Raw genomic sequence first — 21,364 nt, forward strand, 5'->3', positions numbered from 1 at the left:
CAAGGGATCAATCAAAGAAGAAGATATAACAATTATAAATATATATGCACCCAACATAGGAGCACCTCAATACATAAGGGAACTGCTAACAGCTATAAAAGAGGAAATTGACAGTAACACAACAATAGTGGGGGACTTTAACACCTCACTTACACCAATGGACAGATCATCCAAAGTGAAAATAAATAAGAAAACAGAAGCTTTAAATGACACAATAGACCAGATAGATTTAATTGATATTTATAGGATATTCCATCCAAAAATAGCAGATTACACTTTCTTCTCAAGTGCGCACGGAACATTCTTCAGGGTAGATCACATCTTGGTTCACAAATGAAGCCTTAGTAAATTTAAGAAAATTGAAATCATAACAAGAATCTTTTCTGACCACAATGCTATGAGATTAGAAATGAATTACAAGGAAAAAAACTTAAAAAATACAAACACATGGAGGCTAAACAATGCATTACTAAATAATCAAGAGATCACTGAAAAAATCAAAGAGGAAATCAGAAAATACCTAGAGACAAATGTCAATGAAAACACGATGATCCAAAACCTATAGGACTCAGCAAAAGCAGTTCCAAGAGGGAAGTTTATAGCTATACAAGCCTACCTCAAGAAACAAGAAAAATCTCAAATAAAATATCTAAACTTACACTAAAAGGAACTAGAGAAAGAAGAACAAACAAAACCCAAATTTAGCGGAAGGAAAGAAATCATAAAGATCAGAGCAGAAATAAAGAAATAGAAACAAAGAAAGCAATAGCAAAGATCAATAAAACTAAAAGCTGGTTCTTTGAGAAGATAAACAAAAATTGATAAACCATTAGCCAGACTCATCAAGAAAAAGAGAGAGAGAACTCAAATCAATAAAATTAGAAATGAAAAAGGAGAAGTTAAAACAGACACCACAGAAATACAAAGCATCCTAAGAGACTACTACAAGCAACTCTATGCCAATAAAATGGGCAACCTGGAAGAAATGGACAAATTCTTAGAAAGGTATAACCTTCCAAGACTGAACCAGGAAGAAATAGAAAATATGAACAGACCAATCACAAGTAATGAAATTGAAACTGTGATTAAAAATTTTCCAGCAAACAAAAGTCCAGGACCAGATGGCTTCACAGATGAATTCTATGAAACATTTAGACAAGAGCTAACATCCATCCTTCTTAAACTCTTCCAAAAAATTGCAGAGGAAGGAACACTCCCAAATTCATTCTATGAGGCCACCATCACCGTGATTCCAAAACCAGACAAAGATAATACAAAAAAAGAAAATTACAGAGCAATATCACTGGTGAATACAGATGCAAAAATCCTCCACAAAATACTAGCAAACAGAATGCAACAACACATTTAAAGGATCATATACCATGATCAAGTGGGATTTATCCCTGGGATGCAAGGATTCTTCAATATACACAAATCAATCAATGTGATACACCATATTAACAAATTGAAGAATAAAAATCATATGATCATCTCAATAGATGCAGAAAAGCTTTTGACAAAATTCAACACACATTTATGATAAAAACTCTCCAGAAAGTGGGCATAGTGGGAACCTACCTCAACATAATAAAGGTCATATACAACAAACCCACAGCTAACATCATTCTCAATGGTGAAAAACTTAAAGCATTTCCTCTAAGATCAGGAACAAGACAGGGATGTCCACTCTCACCATTATCATTCAACACAGTTTTGGAAGTCCTACCATGGCAATCAGAGAAGAAAAAGAAATAAAAGGAATACAAATCGGAAAAGAAGAAGTAAAACTGTCACTGTTTGCAGATGAGATGATACTATACATAGAGAATCCTAAAAATGGCACCAGAAAACTACTAGAGCTAATCAATGAATTTGGTAAAGTTGCAGGATACAAAATTAATGCACAGAAATCTGTTGCATTCCTATACACTAATGATGAAAAATCTGAAAGAGAAATGAAGGAAATACTCCCATTTACCATTGCAACAAAGAGAATAACAGACCTAGGAATAAACCTACCTAGGGAGACAAAAGATCTACATGCAGAAAACTATAAAACACTGATGAAAGAAATTAAAGATGATACCGAGAGATGGAGAGATATACCATGTTCTTGGATTGGAAGAATCAACATTGTGAAAATGACTATACTACCCAAAGCCATCTACAGATTCAATGCAATCCCTACCAAATTACCAATGGCATTATTTACGGAACTAGAACAAAAAATCTTAAAATTCTTATGGAGACACAAAAGACCCCAAATAGCCAAAGTAGTGTTGAGGGAAAAAAACAGAGCTGGAGGAATCATACTCCCTGACTACAGACTATAGTACAAAGCTACAGTCATCAAGACAATATGGTACTGGCACAAAAACAGAAATATGGATCAATGGAACAAGATAGAAAGCGCAGAGATAAACCCACGCACCTACGGTCAACTAATCTATGACAAAGGAGGCAAGGATATACAATGGAGAAAAGACAGTGTCTTCAGTAAGTGGTGCTGGGAAAACTGGACAGCTACATGCAAAAGAATGAAATTAGGGCTTCCCTGGTGGTGCAGCGGTTGAGAGTCCGCCTGCCGATGCAGGGGACACGGGTTTGTGCCCCGGTCCGGGAAGATCCCACATGCCGTGGAGCGGCTGGGCCTGTGAGCCATGGCCGCTGAGCCTGTGCATCCGAAGCCTGTGCTCTGCAATGGGAGAGGCCACAACAGTGAGAGGCCCACGTACCGCCAAAAAAAAAAAAAAAAAAGAATGAAATTAGAACAGTCCCTAACACCATACACAAAATTAAACTCCAAATGGATTCGAGACCTAAATGTAAGACCAGACACTATAAAACTCTTAGAGGAAAACATAGGAAGAACACTCTTTGACATAAATCACAGCAAGATCTTTTTGGATCCACCTCCTAGAGTAATGGAAATAAAAACAAAAATAAAAAAATGGGACCTAATGAAACTTCAAAGCTTTTGCACAGCAAAGAAAACCATAAACAAGACGAAAAGACAGACCTCAGAATGGGAGAAAATATTTGCAAATGAATCAACGGACAAGGGATTCATCTCCAAAATATATAAACAGTACATGCAGCTCAATATTAAAGAAACAAACAACCCAATCCAAAAATGGGCAGAAGACCTAAATAGACATTTCTTCAAAGAAATCATACAGATGGCCAAGAAGCACATGAAAAGCTGCTCAACATCACTAATTATTAGAGAAATGCAAATCAAAACTACAATGAGGTATCACCTCACACCAGTTAGAATGGGCATCATCAGAAAATCTACAAACAACAAATGTTGGAGAGGGTGCGGAGAAAAGGGAACCCTCTTACACTGTTGGTGGGAATGTAAATTGATACAGCCACTATGGAGAGCAGTATAGAGGTTCCTTAAAGAACTAAAAATAGAATTACCATATGACCGAGCAATCCCACTACTGGGCATATACCCAGAGAAAACCATAATTCAAAAAGACACATGCACCCCAATGTTCATTGCAGCACTATTTACAATAGCCAGGACATGGAAACAATGTAAATGCCCATCGACAGATGAATGGATAAAGAAGAGATGGTACATATATACAATGGAATATTACTCAGCCATAAAAAGGAATGAAATTGGGTCATTTGTTGAGATGTGGATGGATCTAGAGACTGTCATAGAGTGAAGTCAGAAAGACATAAACAAATATCACATATTCACACATGTACATGGAACCTAGAGAAATGGTACAGATGAACCAGTTTGCAGGGCAGAAGTTGAGACACAGATGTAGAGAACTAATATATGGACACCAAGGGGGGAAAACTGTGGGGGGTGGGGATGGTGGTGTGCTGAATTGGGCGATTGGGATTGACATGTATACACTGATGTGTATAAAATTGATGACTAATAAGAACCTGCTGTATAAAAAATAAATAAAATTAAATTAAAAAATAAAACAAAAATACAGTAACACGTAATTTAACCATGTAATCAAAATTTTCCTGCTGAGGGTGGTATTTACCTGTTGTTGAAAACTGAACATTTAGTCCTCTAGTTTGTTGCTTCCCCCATGCAGGGGGTGAGCTGGATGCTAACTGTGAGCTCTGGCTCTGAGGTCTCAGCCTCAGGTTCAGGTCTGACGTCTGAGCTGCCTGCATTTGTATGCCAACTTGGGCTGACTCTGGGGAAGTTACTTAACTTCTCCTTGTCCCATTTACACATACAATGTATATAAAAATTGTATTTCTCTCTTAGGCTTGTTATGAGGAACAAAATAAGTTTACATATATATATATATATTTATACATATAAAATAACTATATATATATATATAAAGGCAGTGCCTGGCTATAATAGATGCTCAATAAGTAGTTATAATAATAGCTATTATTTTATTACTATAATCTTCAAATTTAAACAAGCAATTTATCTTTCATTTCACTGATCAGACTGATTTAAAATTTCTTTCAGTGTTATACGGATACAACCTAAGAATACCTTGAACATTTTCATTTGGTATAGACTGACTTATATATAAACACCAATATCAGTGTTATTGACCTTAGTTCATTTTAAACCTTGGTAATACCAGGTTAAAGAATAGAAAGTGTGGTTATCTCAGGTTTATTGAAAATCCCCATGAAAGATTCACATCAGAAATGATTGCTTCTGGGAGGGGGAAGGGTAAACTGGGATGAAGTGAGAGAGTGGCATGGATATATATACACTACCAGATGTAAAATAGATAGCTAGTGGGAAGCAGCCACATAGCACAGGGAGATCAGCTCAGTGCTTTGTGACCACCTAGAGGGGTGGGATAGGGAGAGTGGGAGGGAGACTCAAGATGGAGGGGATGTGGGGATATATGTATATGTATAGCTGATCCACTTTGTTATAAAGCAGAAACTAACACACCATTGTAAAGCAATTATGCTCCAATAAAGATGTTAAAAAGAAAAAAGAAATGATTGCGCCTGCTCAATTCACATATATATATATATTTTTTTTTCGGTATGCGGGACTCTCACTGTTGTGGCCTCTCCCATTGCGGAGCACAGGTTCCGGACGCGCAGGCTCAGCGGCCATGGCTCACGGGCCCAGCCACTCCGCGGCATGTGGGATCTTCCCGGACCGGGGCACGAACCCATGTCCCCTGCATCGGCAAGCGGACTCTCAACCTACTGCGCCACCAGGGAAGCCCTCACATCATCTCGATATGAAGTGTAATTGTGTTTCCCAGTACCTGTATGTTAGCTATCTGGTGAACAGTAGAGTGAAGTTAAAAATAATGTCACATTTTATCTTCTGCACCTCTAATGGTTGACTAGTGAGGCTGAGATTTGAGGACACATGATGATGAATGATTTGAAATGATTAGAAAAGTTAAAAGGAAGAGGATAAAAGCATGCATGTGTGTGTACAGACTTATACCTTCACATTACTTGACAGTTGTGGATTCTGGAACAGGCCTGTGCTTTGGAACTCACCGCTAACATCAGGGGTTTAAGCTATGCTTTCAAATACAGTGCAGATAGAGAACATTTTATTAACACAGAATGCAATTGGACGGTGCTTCTAGAAGGTGAGATTGAAAAAGAGCTTGAGGAAAAGAAACCTTGGAACAGGGAAAATGATGTGGCTGAACAGGATGCTCTGGTTGTTCTTTAAACGCTGGAGATGGAGGAATAATTACTAACACGTTAAGCATCATTTTCACTGTGTGGACAGAGAGACAATGTGCAGAGGGTAATCAGTTGCCATGAGACTGACTCCTCACCTCTGCAGTGAGGCTGCCTCAAAGGGCCTGGTGTGAGTGACGCAAACCTCCTGGCACTGTTGTGATTAGAGAGAAATGCATTTCAGTAGGAAGCTGGGCATCCAAAACGCCAAGATTAAAAAAAAAAAAAGAAACATGCAAATAAAGACTCTCACAGCTCAGACCAGCAGACTTCATCACACATTCTTTTAGAATGTAGTTCTCTGAACAAGATCTCTGTTAGCAATGAGCTGCCATCACTCCCTGTGCTCCCACTCTCCTGTCAAGCCACAGATGAATATTCATATCAGGTTATTTTAATCATGTTTTTTTCTTGATGTGACATAATTCTACATAATTTATTTTCTCTTCTTGGGGGTTAAAATAAAAAGCCTCTTTATTTTTTTTTTCCTCACCATCAAGTCCAAAACTTTTTCTTTTTCCTTTCTGGCCCTGAGACAGAATAGGACAGGATGACACAGAGAGGTGACCGCACTGGCAATGTTACCATTGGAAATCAATGCCCGTGTCCTTGGCCTGTTCTGGGGAATGTAATGGTCTGGAACGCTAAGCACAACAAGACATGAGGTACCTGAGGGAATCTAGGGGGCCAGAATGTCAGGTTACAGAGGGTCTGTGTGTGTCTAATACGCCAGTGTGAGGGAGGCTTCCAGAACAGACGTATTCTGAGCCTGGCTTAAGGCAGTGTTTCCACCAGTAATCCGGAATCCAATGTAAACCCATCCTTTTACCTTCTTTGTGGGGAAGAAGGGGTGGGAAAGGGAGGCTTCTGGAAAAGAAGAGCCAGAGATGAACAGAGAGAGAAACAGACACACTCAGCTACAGACAGACACACAGACAAACTGAGAGAGGCAGAGACAGAGAGAAAACAAAATGATATCTAATGCATTTCCCGTTTGTTTTTCCTGAACCCACAGTAAAAGATAGGGATCTATATCCCTATATTAGATAGGGATCTAATAGAGATTTCCAGTTTGTTCAACATTACGTTTACTCTAAGTAAGTACTAGGAAATTCTGTATGGCAGACAAAATTCAAAACCAAAGAAAAGAGGGTGATATTTTCAAGAAAGATGTCCATTTAGCTTTAATTAAGAACTAATACAGGGGCTTCCCTGGTGGCGCAGTGGTTGAGAATCTGCCTGCTAATGCAGGGGACACGGGTGCGAGCCCTGGTCTGGGAGGATCCCACATGCCGCGGAGCAACTAGGCCCATGAGCCACAACTACTGAGCCTGCGCGTCCCGAGCCTGTGCTCCGCAACAAGAGAGGCCGCGACAGTGAGAGCCCCGCGCACCGCGATGAAGAGTGGCCCCCGCTTACCACAACTAGAGAAAGCCCTCGCAGAGAAACGAAGACCCAACACTGCAAAAATAAATAAATTAATTAATAAACTCCTACCCCCAACATCTTCTAAAAAAAAAAAAAAGTTTCCCTTTCTCCACATCCTCACTAACCTTTGTTAAAAAAAAAAAAAAGAACTAATACAATTAAAAGGATAGTAATAAGCACCAGCACAGAAATCACTAGCCTGTGTCTGAACACTGCTTTTCTCTCATTCCAGAAACACAGTTCTCCATTTTCATTACACTCTGACAAGCTGTTTGTAAAAAAGAAACACTCCCCAGAACCTCAACCAAGAGCAATTTCAGGACATGGCACTTGTCTCGCTTAACTGTCATTATGAAGTGCATGAAAATCAAATGAAGCAAAGCAACGTTTGCCGGTCTTTTCTAAGCATGGATTAATTATTCCCAGATGAAGGCACTTGCCTCTCTTTTTATCAGTTGTTAGTTTCTGCCTTTCTTATTTGGGGGTGGGCGGTTAAGTTGGGTTCAGTCAGGGTTATAGTAATTTCTACCATTTGCCTGGGGGCATTACGATATCTGCACAGAATAGGACACTGAAGAAGCTATGGGGCTGGATAGAGCATCAGAGATGTTCCAGTCTGGACCAAAGCACTGTCTGTTCCATCTGGGTGCGAGGCACTATTTGGCAATTCTGGGACACCTAAAAGTGGCATTGATGTCCCAGCTCCTCTCAACCGCAAGTATTTCTTTCTTTCTATACTTACCCAAAGTTTATTACATGTCCACCATTAACTAGACATAATCTTTGGATTCCACCGGGAATAACACTAACACTTATGTAAGAACAAACATTCAAATAAAACCTCTCTAAAATGTCCAACTTCTGAGCACTGCAATATTTGCATTTTATAGGAAACATTTTAAAATCATTTTAGTAAGTGGAATCCATTTTCTTCCATGAACTGTTAATACCGAATTCTTAATAGCTTCCCCAGGGTTTTGGGTCTTGCTATGAAGCCTTTAGTGATTTCATCATTGTTAAGGCACAGTAAACAATCACAGTTCATGCTCATAAGCATAAAATCCTCCATCTATTACTTGCCCTGTTTTTTGTATTCTTAAAGATGGAAAACTTGGGGCTTCCCTGGTGGCACAGTGGTTGAGAGTCCGCCTGCCGATGCAGGGGACGCGGGTTCGTGCCCCGGTCCGGGAAGATCCCACGTGCTGCGGAGCGACCAGGCCCGTGAACCACGGCCGCTGAGCCTGCGCGTCTGGAGCCTGTGCCCCGCAACGAGAGAGGCCACAACAGTGAGAGGCCCACGTACCGCAAAATAAAATTAAAAAAAAAGATGGAAAACTTATTTTCCATGCAACCTTAATACAAGACAATGCTAAATTGGTTTATAAGCCTAGGGAATATTGGTATAAACATTCCTAAATTGTTTTTTTTTTTTTTTTTTTCTGCTGTATGCGGGCCTCTCACTGTTGTGGTCTCTCCCGTTGCGGAGCACAGGCTCCGGACGTGCAGGCTCAGCGGCCGTGGCTCATGGGCCTGGCTGCTCCGCGGCATGTGGGATCTTCCCGGACCGGGACACGAACCCGTGTCTCCTGCATCGGCAGGCGGACTCTCAACCACTGTGCCACGAGGGAAGCCCCACCTAAATTGTTTTAATGTATAATATCAGCATTTGAACTCTTATAGAGACAATTATGCTTTCAAATTTTTCAGGTTTTAAAATAAGACACTGTTCTTTTTCTTCGTTGGAGATAGTCTTGATTTTTGTTTCTGGTTCTTATTCTTTGTTGATAAAAAGACTATGTCAATTTGTCCCTCTTACAAGTAACACCTCTAAACCCATCTTCAAAATCTGTGAGTATATACAGAAAGTAAAATTATTATTTAACCTCTTAGATATGCATTTCTCATATATCAGTGAATCTCCCTCTGCTTATTTTTCACAGTTATGTAAATGCTTAAAGACCAGTATCTTTTAAAAATTTGTAGAAGTGCAATGGAATATAAAGTTTAATACACTTTTTATTTTAAATTGCTATTATATCTTAAGCACTTTCTCACTTTATTTTCTGTTCTTCATAAACATGATTCTGCAGTATATTTTGCTGTATGATTGTGCCACAATTTATATAACTATATTGCTATTGTGGGGAACTTGGTTGTTTATAAGCCTTTAAAAATGAATAAAGATAAATAACATCTTTCCTCAATATTCTACTAAACTTCTGATTATTTTATTAGGATACATTTCTCAAAGCAATATTAGAGGTTTAAAGGGTATCACATTCAAATGTAACTACCTGTTTACTGGAAACTATATTAAGCCTATAAGATAATATGGGAGGAAATACACATTCTGTAATTTTATTCATTTTTAGTCATGTCTCATATCTTCCTTAATGTAGACATTTTGTATTTTTGTTTTTCTTAAGTGGATGTTTTACCTCTTACAATCTTTGATAGGTTTATAGGAAACCTATTATTTTTGTATCTTCATTTCATATCTGGTAACTTGACTTCTCTTCTTGGAGCTTTTGTACTAAAGTACACAAAGGCTTGTTGTTATAACTTTATTGCAGAACTGTTACATGAAATCACATTTTTATTTTGCCCTGATCTAGAATTATTTTATTTCTAACTATATTTTAAAAATATGTCTTGTTTCAATTCTCCTTGTTTCCAAGTATACACACACATCAACAACAAATGTATCTTCTTTTCAATAGATGCAAATAAGTAGCATTCTTGCCTTGCTCTTGATTTTAATGACTATACTCCTACCTAGCGCTTCTAGAGTTATACTTCGTAAATATGAAATAGGCTGGTGGCTTCTGACGCTTATTCTTTATCGGGTTAAAAGAACATCTTCCAGGCTTCCCTGGTGGTGCAGTGGTTGAGAATCTGCCTGCTAATGCAGGGGACACGGGTTCGAGCCCTGGTCTGGGAGGATCCCACATGCCATGGAGCAACTAAGCCCGTGAGCCACAACTACTGAGCCTGCGCTTCTGGAGCCTGTGCCCCTCAACAAGAGAGGCCGCGATAGTGAGAGGCCTGCGCACTGCGATGAAGAGTGGCCACCGCGTGCCACAACTAGAGAAAGCCCTTGCACAGAAACGAAGACCCAGCCAAAAATATAAATAAATTAATTAGTTAATTAAAAAAAAGAACATCTTCCTCTTTCTAGTACATGAACTTTTTTTATCATTAGGTATGCAAATTTTAAATTTACTCTTTTGGCATCTATCAAGATGGTCATTATTTTTTCATTTGATGTGCTGTTATTTCCTAAAACTGGGAAAAGAATGAAAAAGAATAATGGAAAATAACTGATAGATTCTTTTATATTAAACCATATCTATATTCTTGAATTCAATTTTATTTGTCATACTGTTATGGTGTATTTTTCATACATTGTTGAATCTATTTGATAATATTTATGTCTAGTATGTGTGTGCATAGACACACATACACAAGCACATATACACACATATATGTGACGTAAGTGTGTTGGATTTTCATAGCTATTTTGTTCAGGCTTTGGTTTCTGAGTTTCATACTTTTGAAGCTAAGAAGTTTTATTTCTGGCTTCTGTGGTATTTACATACTATGGAAAAAGTGAAAAGTTTATAAGCATCTAATCTTTGTAAGTTTGTTAGAATTCACCTGTAAAATTGTCTGGATCTAGAGTTATTTGGGGAGATAATTCTTTGATAAAATACTAACTTCTCCCAAGGTTATTTGTTACTAATTCAGTTGTTATTTGTTGAGCCTAATCTATATGTCACCTATGTACTGAGTGGAGAATCACAAAATAAGATATTCATGGTCCCTACCACCATAGCATGTGAACTGTAGTGAGAAAGCCAGACATCAAATAAGTAATCTCAAGAATAATTTCAGGTATTTTCCACTTGACACTTTGTATATAATTTTAAAAAATATTCCCTGGATTATTTTTGGAAAAACTGTAGTCTCTTATTATAGGGTACAAGATAGATAGATAGATAGATATACATAATCTGGTGGGAGTTATGGACCTCTTTTGAGGATATGATGGTAGTACCATGTTTCCAGAAAAGTTCACTGTCATGCACACACATATAATTTACATAGAGCTGTAGGATTTAAAGAATTCAAGAACCTCATCTTCAAATTCTAGGTTGAGCAATATTTTTCTATGTCATTATTTTCTTTTTGTCTCTTTGATCCCGAAATGTCAAGACACTAAATTCACATATAATCATCCTTTCATTTCTAATAATTGCATCAATTCTTTAACTGTGATAGTATTCTGCATATAAAGGCTTAAACTTCTTAAATATTCATTATGGAATCTCCCTTTTTTAAATATAAAATTAATCTCTATATAGCATTTAATGATTTTTGTCTTTAATTATATTTTGTCTAATATTAATATTTAATTAACATTAAGAGCTCTGTTTTTCTTTTGGTTGATAAGACAAAACCATTGAATATGTTTAATTTTTTTGTCTTTTTAAAAAGATGTATCTCTTCATTGAATTATTTTTATCAACTCAATCTGTGAAACGTTCAGATAATAATACTTGATTCATAAAGTTGTCATGAGGATTAAGTGGCATAAAACATTGAAAGGATGTAGACTAACATAGCATAGTGCCAGGCAGATATTGAGAAGTAATAAATATTCAGAATCATGATCATGATCATTATTACTAGTTATTTAATAAAGGGGTTGAAGTAACTTATAGCAATTCTCATAATGGATCCATGGTTTTATTTTTGTCATTTTGTTTTGAGCACTGTTCTGATTCTTTCCAGATTTTCTGTATTTTCCTATACCATACTTTCTTGCATAGTACATAGTTTGCTTTTCTATTTTTTGGTTGATATACAGGTACATATTTTGTTTTAAATTCTACTTAGTGGTTATCTTTAAGCTTTCCAAAGTCATCTTTTAAAATGTAAAATATTACAAACACGTAGAAAACTACAGAAAGTAAGATAACTCACAACAGACACTAATGTTGCAGTCAGATTTAACAGATGTTAACATTTTGCTCTACTTACTTATTTCAGATCTTTCTCCCCTTTAAAGAAATAAACCATTATGGATGGAGCCAAAGCCCTGTTCCACAATCCCCAGAGAGAACCACAATCGGTGAAGTAGGTGAGTTTCTGTTCCACGCATGTTTTATACTTTCATTACAGGACTCTGCATTCCTCTAACTGTAAAATTAATAATGAAATAAAGTTCTTGAGTTACCCTGATGTAAAATTAGGAAGTTAGCATTTTTGCAGTCTACTACTCAATTTCTTGTCTTGCCTTAACTCCAAGTTTTAGATATAGAATAGTATGCTTTATTCAATTATGATTTTTATACAACATACTTTAATTCAACAACTACTTTAGATATTGGACTTCAGTTTTGTAATAATTTACTATAACTTGTAGTTCTGTTTTTAAATGGTTTTAATGTTCCCTACTAATCTTTTTGCATGTGATTTCCCTGTGATGGACTTTTTAGTTCTGTTTCATCTCTTGATAAGCTTGCTTTATATTTTAAAGTAATTTAAAGATGAGATCTAGATATTACATTTTATAAGTCATTGAATATTTGAGAATAACTTTTAAAACCTCTTCTCACACACACAAAAAAAACCACCTGTGAGGGAATAAACACATCCCAAAATGTTTTTCCCCACTAGGTACCTTGTAGACACTGTTTCATTGTCCATTGGCCTGGGTTGCTGTGGAGTAGCTATCAGATGTCAGCACCCCTACTATGGAACGAACACAGACTTTTCTAAAGTCGACTCCATGATCTATGATGAATGGTTATTAGAGGTCTGCTCTCCTCCTCAAGTTTCTATTATTTCCTAGGCTGTGTCTTTTTTTTCTCTAATCTCTTTGTATTTCTATTTAGTCAACCTCAGATAGAGAGCAAATTGATTCAGATTTAGTGTTATTTACAGATACGGTGTGTAGATTGTCTCTGTCCTTACTCTGTTCACTTTGGTGCTGGTCAAATATTTTTAGATTCACTGATAGAAAGTTAACATGCACCACTCTTAGTCTAATTCCTAATGTCTTCAATCTTTTGTTCCATGTAGCTCTACTGGATTGAAACAGGATTATGTTTTATCTCAAGTGCCTGATTATCTGACACAAAGAACAGATGAAGTACACGGCAAAACACGAGTCCCCAGTGTCAGCTGATTTTTTTTTTCTTTTGCCTCTGCACTATCCCCCACCCTAGGTCTTTTCTTGTTGCAACTACACATCCCCAAATACAATGAATTAGCTTGTCTTCCAGTGCATCTCAACTATTTTCTGGAAGATATAGTCTCAAACTGGATGCAGAAAGATGGACAAATATAATGGCAGGAGAAAAGAAGAGCATTTGCCTGCCTGAAACAGCACCTGTTCAGTTATGGGATCCCAGTTGTCTGATACAGACTATCTTATTTCTGATCCAGGAGACAGATAACAAGAATGGGAAGATGTTTTTCCTATTCAGATTCAGGTGGGCAACTGTCTTCTGTTTCTGGCTCATCACGGATGCAGTCTTTGAACCCAGTTCTCTCTGTCTTACAGTTTTAGAAGAAGTTTTAGAAGACAAGAGTGATAGCTTGGCTTTTTGACAACAGCCTGATGTTTCAGCTAGCATTAGTCTCAGCTTAGAGTCTAAGAGATGTAAACAGAGTAGAAGCTTATTTCCATGTCAGGTAGGAGTCTGGAGGTACATTAGGCTGGTAGGGTAGTTTTGATCTCCAGCTTCCCCAGTCCAGGTTCCTATCTTACTGCTTTGGGGTGAATGGCCTGGATTCCCAAGGTCACATCATAGTCCAACATGGCCATTGTCACCCAATTCACTCATATTCTAGTCAACAGGAAGGAGGAAGGGACTAAGAAGAAAGGACAAAGGGACATGCACAAGCTGTCTTTTAAGGGATGTTCCAAGAAGCTGTTAGGACTTTGCTGCTTACCTTTTACTGACAAGAACTTAGCAACACGGTCAGAAGAGAGAGTGCTGCTGGGAAATAGAGTCTTGTTGTGAATAATCATGCCCCCACCTAAAAGTAAAGGGTGCTAATACTAAAGAAAGGGAGAAGAAAGATTGAGGATGGCTAGCAGACGGCGGCTTGTCACCTCTTAGGGCATACTGTCATTACCAGACCCCATTTTAAACCAAAAGAGAAATTATTTTAATCCTTTAATATGTCAACCAATTTTGTTTTATCTTTTAACAACCCAGTGATAGGATACATTCATACAACTCCACAGTTAGGTATTTTAACTAGGAAAGTTTCTAATATCACATGTTTGGTGGCACTAAGATCCTGATGTACCCATGAGAAAAACACTTGTGTATCCTTAAGAGAAACATTTCTTTTTCTTTCCTTCTGAGAGTGTTTTCATTGTGTCTGAAACAATTCTTCACACCAGTAATATATGCATGCCCCATGCTTGTCAGCATTTCAAGTGTCCAGTCAGACACAGCTGTAAGAAGCTGTAAGTGGAAGAAGAGATTACAGGTGAGAGGTAATCATGGGATGTTGGAAATGGCCCCTTGCTCCTAATCTTTTCTCATCTCTGTACCCATAATTCCACCTGATAGTCCCCATCAAGTTTAACTCATGCAACTTTATATATCAAACTGTCTTCCTGAGAAAGAGAAGTTTTAATGACTATAAACTTTCCTTTGTTCACGTGTCCATTTATCGTTTAATTAATCCCTTTATTATCTCTCTAGCAGATACCCTCAACTTCATTAAAATAAAATCTCCATTGTTAGTACTTCAAGAATGATTATTTCCATAGCTGGTCTCCACTATCTAATCATTAAATGTGTCCCACCTAATATTATCATCATCTATTTTACACCCAAGCCACAGACCATTGCTGGAATAAGCCTAGATCACTAGAAATCGATTTTTTTTTCATGTCATTCTGTCTTTGTAGTTACTGGACTGTGCTATTTATTCATCTCACTGATTCTATAGCTCACACCATACAGTGACCGTGTAAACTTTCTTCAGTTTATTATTTATCCTTGTTATCATCCTTTAGTATTTATCCTTAGTCATTGGTAATTCATCCTCCATCAACTATGGAATTAGCTCCATACTTGTTTTCTGACTAAATATTCCCTGCCCAGCTGTCCAATGCTCTCATATTCTTCAACCAAACCCACCTTCTGAAAACAAAGTAGGAGAAACAATATTGTGAGAGGGGCATTGTCATGGACTGAATGTGTATATAGATATAGATATATCTCCTCTTGGTTCTATTTCTCTGGAGAACCCTAACACACCTTATAGGAAGAGAATATCAGAGTGTTCTCTCTCTTTCTCTCTCTGTGTGCATATGCCCCAAGGAAAGGCCATGTGACAACACAGTGAGAAGGCATCCATCCACAAGCCAGGAAGAGAGCTCTCACCAGGAACCAAATCAGCTGCCACTTTAACCTGGACTTCTAGTCTCCAAAACTGTGAGAAGATAAATTTCTATTGTTTAAGCCACCCAGTCTATAATATTTTGTTATGGTCACCTGAGCAGACTAATACAGGTATACAGAGGTCCTAAGGAGGGAGTCTCTAAACCAGACCATGACTAGAGGAAGATGGAAGGGAAGGCCTGAAGATCTCAGCTTGATGGAGAGTGGTACCATATGGCATGCATACTAAGACAGCTCAGGTGCTTCCCATTTATTCTTTGCCACCATCTAGGTCAACCTGGGCACCAGGTGGTCCTTAGTCCTGTCTTCTTGGACTCACGTGACCAAGAGAGTGCACCAAGCAGGGATCTGAGATGGCTGTCTTCACTTCCCATAAAGTGTTTGTCCCCCTTGCCTTGATAGGGTGAGGTTCTGTTATTATTCACAAGCTATCTTTTAAATTTTGATTCAGTGATGGAGATGAGGAGTCGAATCGAGAATAGGAGGACCTGGTGTCAGACTCTAGTTGAACGAGACTGAAAGCCGAAACTTTAATAAGAAGGTGGGAATAATGTGAGTCATGTCATTATGGAACAAGCACTTAGTTCATGTGTAAAGTATTTGATGCGCTTATGAATACGAAAGTGCACAGAAAAAAAAAATAGAAGGAAATCTTCTAACACTTTAAGAAGGGTAACCTACAGATGGTCAGTTGAAGAGTTTGTTTTCTAGCTTCTTTGTTCTAGAGTGTTTTTGTATCATTTCATAATTGGATCAAAAGCAAAATGGAACCAGGACATGCTGTTCATACTTTAAATTTTAATATTATAGACTAATATCTCTAAATCCTGACTTTTCTCATTACTTGTGTTTACCTTCTTGGCTGTATCTGTGCAGTTTCGTTACGTTGTAAAGCTCACGTCACAAATCATGCTGCACTCTGATTATCAGTGAGGCAAACACGTCTGAGTAAGCTTTTACATTATTTCCATTTAGTAACACACATTATTTCCATTTAATAATACACATTATTTCATTCTCTTTCCTGCTTCCACCACATCACTGAGGAAATCTGTTCGAATGAAAGCACTGCTTTTCTAGGAACTCACCTTGTTTTGAATCAAGGATGATTTGCATTCTTAACCCGGCAGGAGTTTGGGGGAATTTCTGTGTATCAACATCTTAAACAGATCTCCATCTCCACAGGAGATGTAGAATGTGGAAGATTTAGCATTTGTTATTAGAGAAAGGATTGCTACTTCTATTCCTGATGTAAGCAGTCGACTGCTTGCTAAAGTGCATGCTGCCATTCAACTGACTTTAGTTATTGTTATTGTTGGAGCTGTCTTGGCAGTAGCCTGGTTACCTTTTCAAAGATGAAATCTATGAATATCCAACTGGCATGCAGACTTCACAGAGAAGCCCAGCAATCTATTCCTGCTCTAACCTCAGCAGCATGAGTTCCCAACCCCGGGAAGCTGGGTGTAGAACAAGCTCATGTACTTTAGGCTCCTTTAAGTAGTAAGCAGTTTAGCCTGTTCCAAATGGCGAGCAGTGTATGGACAGTGTAGGGCCACCCTAATTGTCCCCGCTCCCTCAAAAAACAAAACACAAAACTGGCAACTACTGATAATGTAAGCTCTGCTGTCAAAAACACAACTGCAAACAATAGATTGAAGGCACAATCGTGCAGAGAAGTATCTCAAGAGGGATAATTAAAACACACATGCATACCCAGAGAAAAACAGATGACTTCCGTGTCACCCCTCCCAACCCCCATCCCAATCCTCTTGTATTTTCAATAAGTGATAAGACAGGGGAAAGGGGTTGTATGCTAGAGTGACTCTAAAATTGGCAATTAATTAGGATGATGCTTTGACTAAGATTTCCTTCTTGCTAAATGTTTAAATATATCTTTTCGTTTGCCTCCACCCACATTCTGTCTGCTTCTGGGAAGAGTTCTTGTACCTTTTGACTTCTCTGACTCCAGACGTGCACAGGGGACCTTTTCCTAAATGAAAAGATTTGTCTCTGCATGTACTTGTCTTCGTAGGTATAGAAAAACAGAGCTGTAACTATCTGAGTCAGAGTGAGCTTTCTTTACAGATATGCCCTGGGCATCTGTTGCGTTTCTTTTTAATCCTTCATGTTTGAGGTGTGCCTGTATGTGTGTGGGGGGGGGGGAGGGGGGGGGAAGAGGGAGAGAAATTGAAAACCATAATCTACCCCCCCCCCATATCTTGCTCTTGTTACAATTTATTAGGATGTGGTTCTAAACGAAGGGTCTCAGCACTTTTTCTACAAAGAGAAGCTTGAACCTGGATCAAGAAAGAATAAAAACCAAAAAGGCCAGGATTTTTTCCCTTTCATTTATATTATATCCAGTACCTGGGATTCTCATTGCTCACAACAGGAACATAGTCATCCAGGTGCCTATATTCTCTTCTGTGAGTATAAGCTGAATGGGGATGCAGATAAAATGACAATGGGGAATGGGCGGAAGACTGGAGGAAAGCTACGTATTCCCATTGGGAGGTAGGGGATTTTTAGATTTCTGACATGTCATGCTGTTCATTATCCAAATCATTCTAGAGAATTCTGAAGACTGTATCAATCTAAATTTAAGCTTTTTTATAAACTGATTTATTCATTCAATAAATATTTATTGGACGCATACAATGTGCCAAGCATTCTGGAAGATGCAAAATGAATAACAGTCTTTTCTCTCAAAGAGTTTACAATTGCATAGAAGAGGATGATATACATATATATATATACGCAAATAACTGTATTATTTTATTCAGGACTCATTTAGTTGCAAATGACAGAATCCAAAAACAAAGTCACTTAAATGGAAAAGGAATGTATTGGTTCAGGTAACTACAAAGTTTTGAGTAGATCTTTAGGCACAGCTGAATTCAGGGGTTCATTTGATATAAGTTTTTCTGAATTCTCACTCTCCTCCCCTCCCCAGTGCTTCAATTTCTTTAGATTTGGACTCTTTGGACAAATCACTGTGGACAGAAGTGTCATGATTGCTCAGTACTGGTCATATAACCTTTGCACCTACAACTATGCCTGGACCTTGGCAAGTGCTTATTAAACATTTGCTAAATAAATAGAATGTTTTCAGTAGCTTGATGAGATTTAATGGGGTGAACCACAGATTGTAAGAGATTGATGAGTGACACGGTGAGGAGATAAGAAGACAGTGAGTATAACTAATTTCTCGAGAATTTCTTCCAGGAGAGGAAGGAGGAGAGGACTATTCTTTGGATGGAATCTGTTTTTGTTCATAAGGGGAAAACATAACTCCCAGGCTTATGAGAATAATGAAAACTAATATAGTAACGTTTTTGAGGAAGTGCGTGTGTGTGTGTATTGGAGGTGGGGTAGAGTGACAACAAGAGCACAGGTGGAATTTTACTTTGGAAATAATTTTCCTCCAAAGCAGGAGAAAAAGACAGAAGACAGGTGAGGAAAAAGATTTTAAAAGAAAGTGGAAAGCAGCTGAATCGTTCAGAATCCAATGGCTTTTGTGTACTCAGTCCAACAACATAAGAGAATGAAATATGAAGTAGAAAAAACTGCCCAGCCACTGTAATCGAAAGGATAGGAATGCTATAAGAATGGATTACAATGATTTTTAGAGTTAGATAACATGAACTGTTATCACACACACATACATATACATAGTGTATAAAATGGGATCAGTGATCAGATTCCAATAAAAGGTTTGTTTTCAGCTTTTTCTTTCCAAATATATCCGTGTGGCTCTTTCTTAATATGATTCTCAGTTTTTTAAATCGGGAAAATTACTATTGTAATACAAATTCCCTGAAGTCAAGATGAAGGCATGTACTTGCATTTGACCAGGGATAAGAAGGAAGTAGGACACTTACATTGTTTATTGGCTCCAAAAATCAGCTTATTGGATGATTATACATCTGCGTTTCTCAGCATTCCAAGTTATACAAAGAAAGTGAGTATTCTCCAATCTACATGTTCTTTTCCTTTTTTTAAGATTTGTTTATTTATTTATTTATTTTATCTTTGGCTGTGCTGGGTCTTCTTTGCTCCACGCAGGCTTTCTCTAGTTGCGGCGAGCGGGGGCTACTCTTCATTGCGGTGCATGGGCTTCTCATTGCAGTGGTTTCTTTTGTTGCAGAGCATGGGCTCTAGGCGCATGGACTTCAGTAGTTGTGGCTCACGGGCTCTAGAGCACAGGCTCAGTAGCTGTGGTGCATGGGCTTAGCTGCTCCGCATGTGGGATCTTCCCAGACCAGGGCTAGAACCCGTGTCCCCTGCACTGGCAGGCGGATTCTTAACCACTGCGCCACCAGGGAAGTCCCTCCAATCTCCATTTTCCGATATTCTTGGGGAAATGATGAGAGTTGATATTTTAAAATTTTGTATAGAATGGAATTATTTCATATCTCATTAGAATTCCAACATTATAATTATGAGTCTGCTAAACACACACACAAGTATCTGAAAAGACATGATAATATTTTCATTTGCAATTAAAAAAAGTGGTTTTTGAAATCAAATTAATACACCTAAAAATAAAATGAAATAAAATTCTATTGTATGTAAGTCACCTAGTATATACCTAGTTTGTGGTGTTTTGTTATAGCAGTCCAAACCATGACAGAACTTTCAGAAAACCCAATGACAAAACAAACAAACAAATCCTTATCCTCTGTGCAGTCCTCAGTCGGAACAGAGAAGGATAAAGTATAGGATGTCAGAGATATAAAAATTGGAAAACGTGGGAATATAAGGTTATGAAGAACTGAAGTGCCTGACGACAGGGTCCATACTGGGGAAAGAGACGAACACAGAGGCAAGCTCATGAACTGTGACGGTGGGAAAATGGTCAAGGGAGTAGAGGTTATGGGGATATTCAGAGCAGATCGAATAGGAGTGAGAAAGTAGGAGACGTTGAAGTGATTGTGAGCCTTGAGGGGAAAGCAGTTTTGATGCTGTGTTGCTAGGCAACTCAAGTGGAGAAGGAATGGAGGTAATGGGAGTTGAGGGGACTGAGGCATAAGAGGTCAAGGTTGTGGATGACTCTGGAACTTGCAACTGTAAAGTATAACATCATACAGATGGACCCAACCCCAGGGGTGAGCAGTGAAAGGACTGAGAATGAGGTGAAAGAGGGAGAATCATCCCTGGGGGGTGAGCCATCTCTGGGGCTCTGTATTTTGTCCATTACCATTTCTAAACAGTGCTAACAGGACCATCTGGGTCAGTCCTGGCCAGAGACAGGTCATCAGGTTCTTAGCCAGATAGGAGATGTGGAAAGGGTTATCAGACCTTGCCTGGTGCACGGGGAGGCTGTGGTTGAGTGGGTAGCTGTATAGGTATATTGTTTTGTGTTTTGAGCCTTAAATCCCTTTAAAATAACTGACAGCAGAGATACCTTCTACCTACAATCCTAGAGCCAGCCCTTGCCAGGTACCCCAAAACTGGGGAGAATTTCTCATCATGACATCTTAAGAAAAGTCTACCCCTGGTTTACACGCATAATAACCTACATGATGGCGTCTTTCCTTACCCCCACCACTTTCTAAACATTTACATGCTTAACTTGTGTCCTATGTTTTATTAATTTATCCATTCACTCACTTATGTAGCCATTGTCTTTCTAACCCCTCCCTTTAGAATGAAAGCTTCATGAAGGTACGGATCTTTGTTATATTTTATGTTCCCAGTTTCCTTCCCTGATCTGTGTCTTTCTAGCGGAAGTTGAATACACACACACACACACACACACACACACACACACACACACACACCATGTATATAAATATATATATATTTATGCTTTTTCCAAT

This window comes from Delphinus delphis, chromosome 4 (genome assembly GCF_949987515.2).
Source record: "Delphinus delphis chromosome 4, mDelDel1.2, whole genome shotgun sequence".
NCBI classification, from domain to species: domain Eukaryota; kingdom Metazoa; phylum Chordata; class Mammalia; order Artiodactyla; family Delphinidae; genus Delphinus; species Delphinus delphis.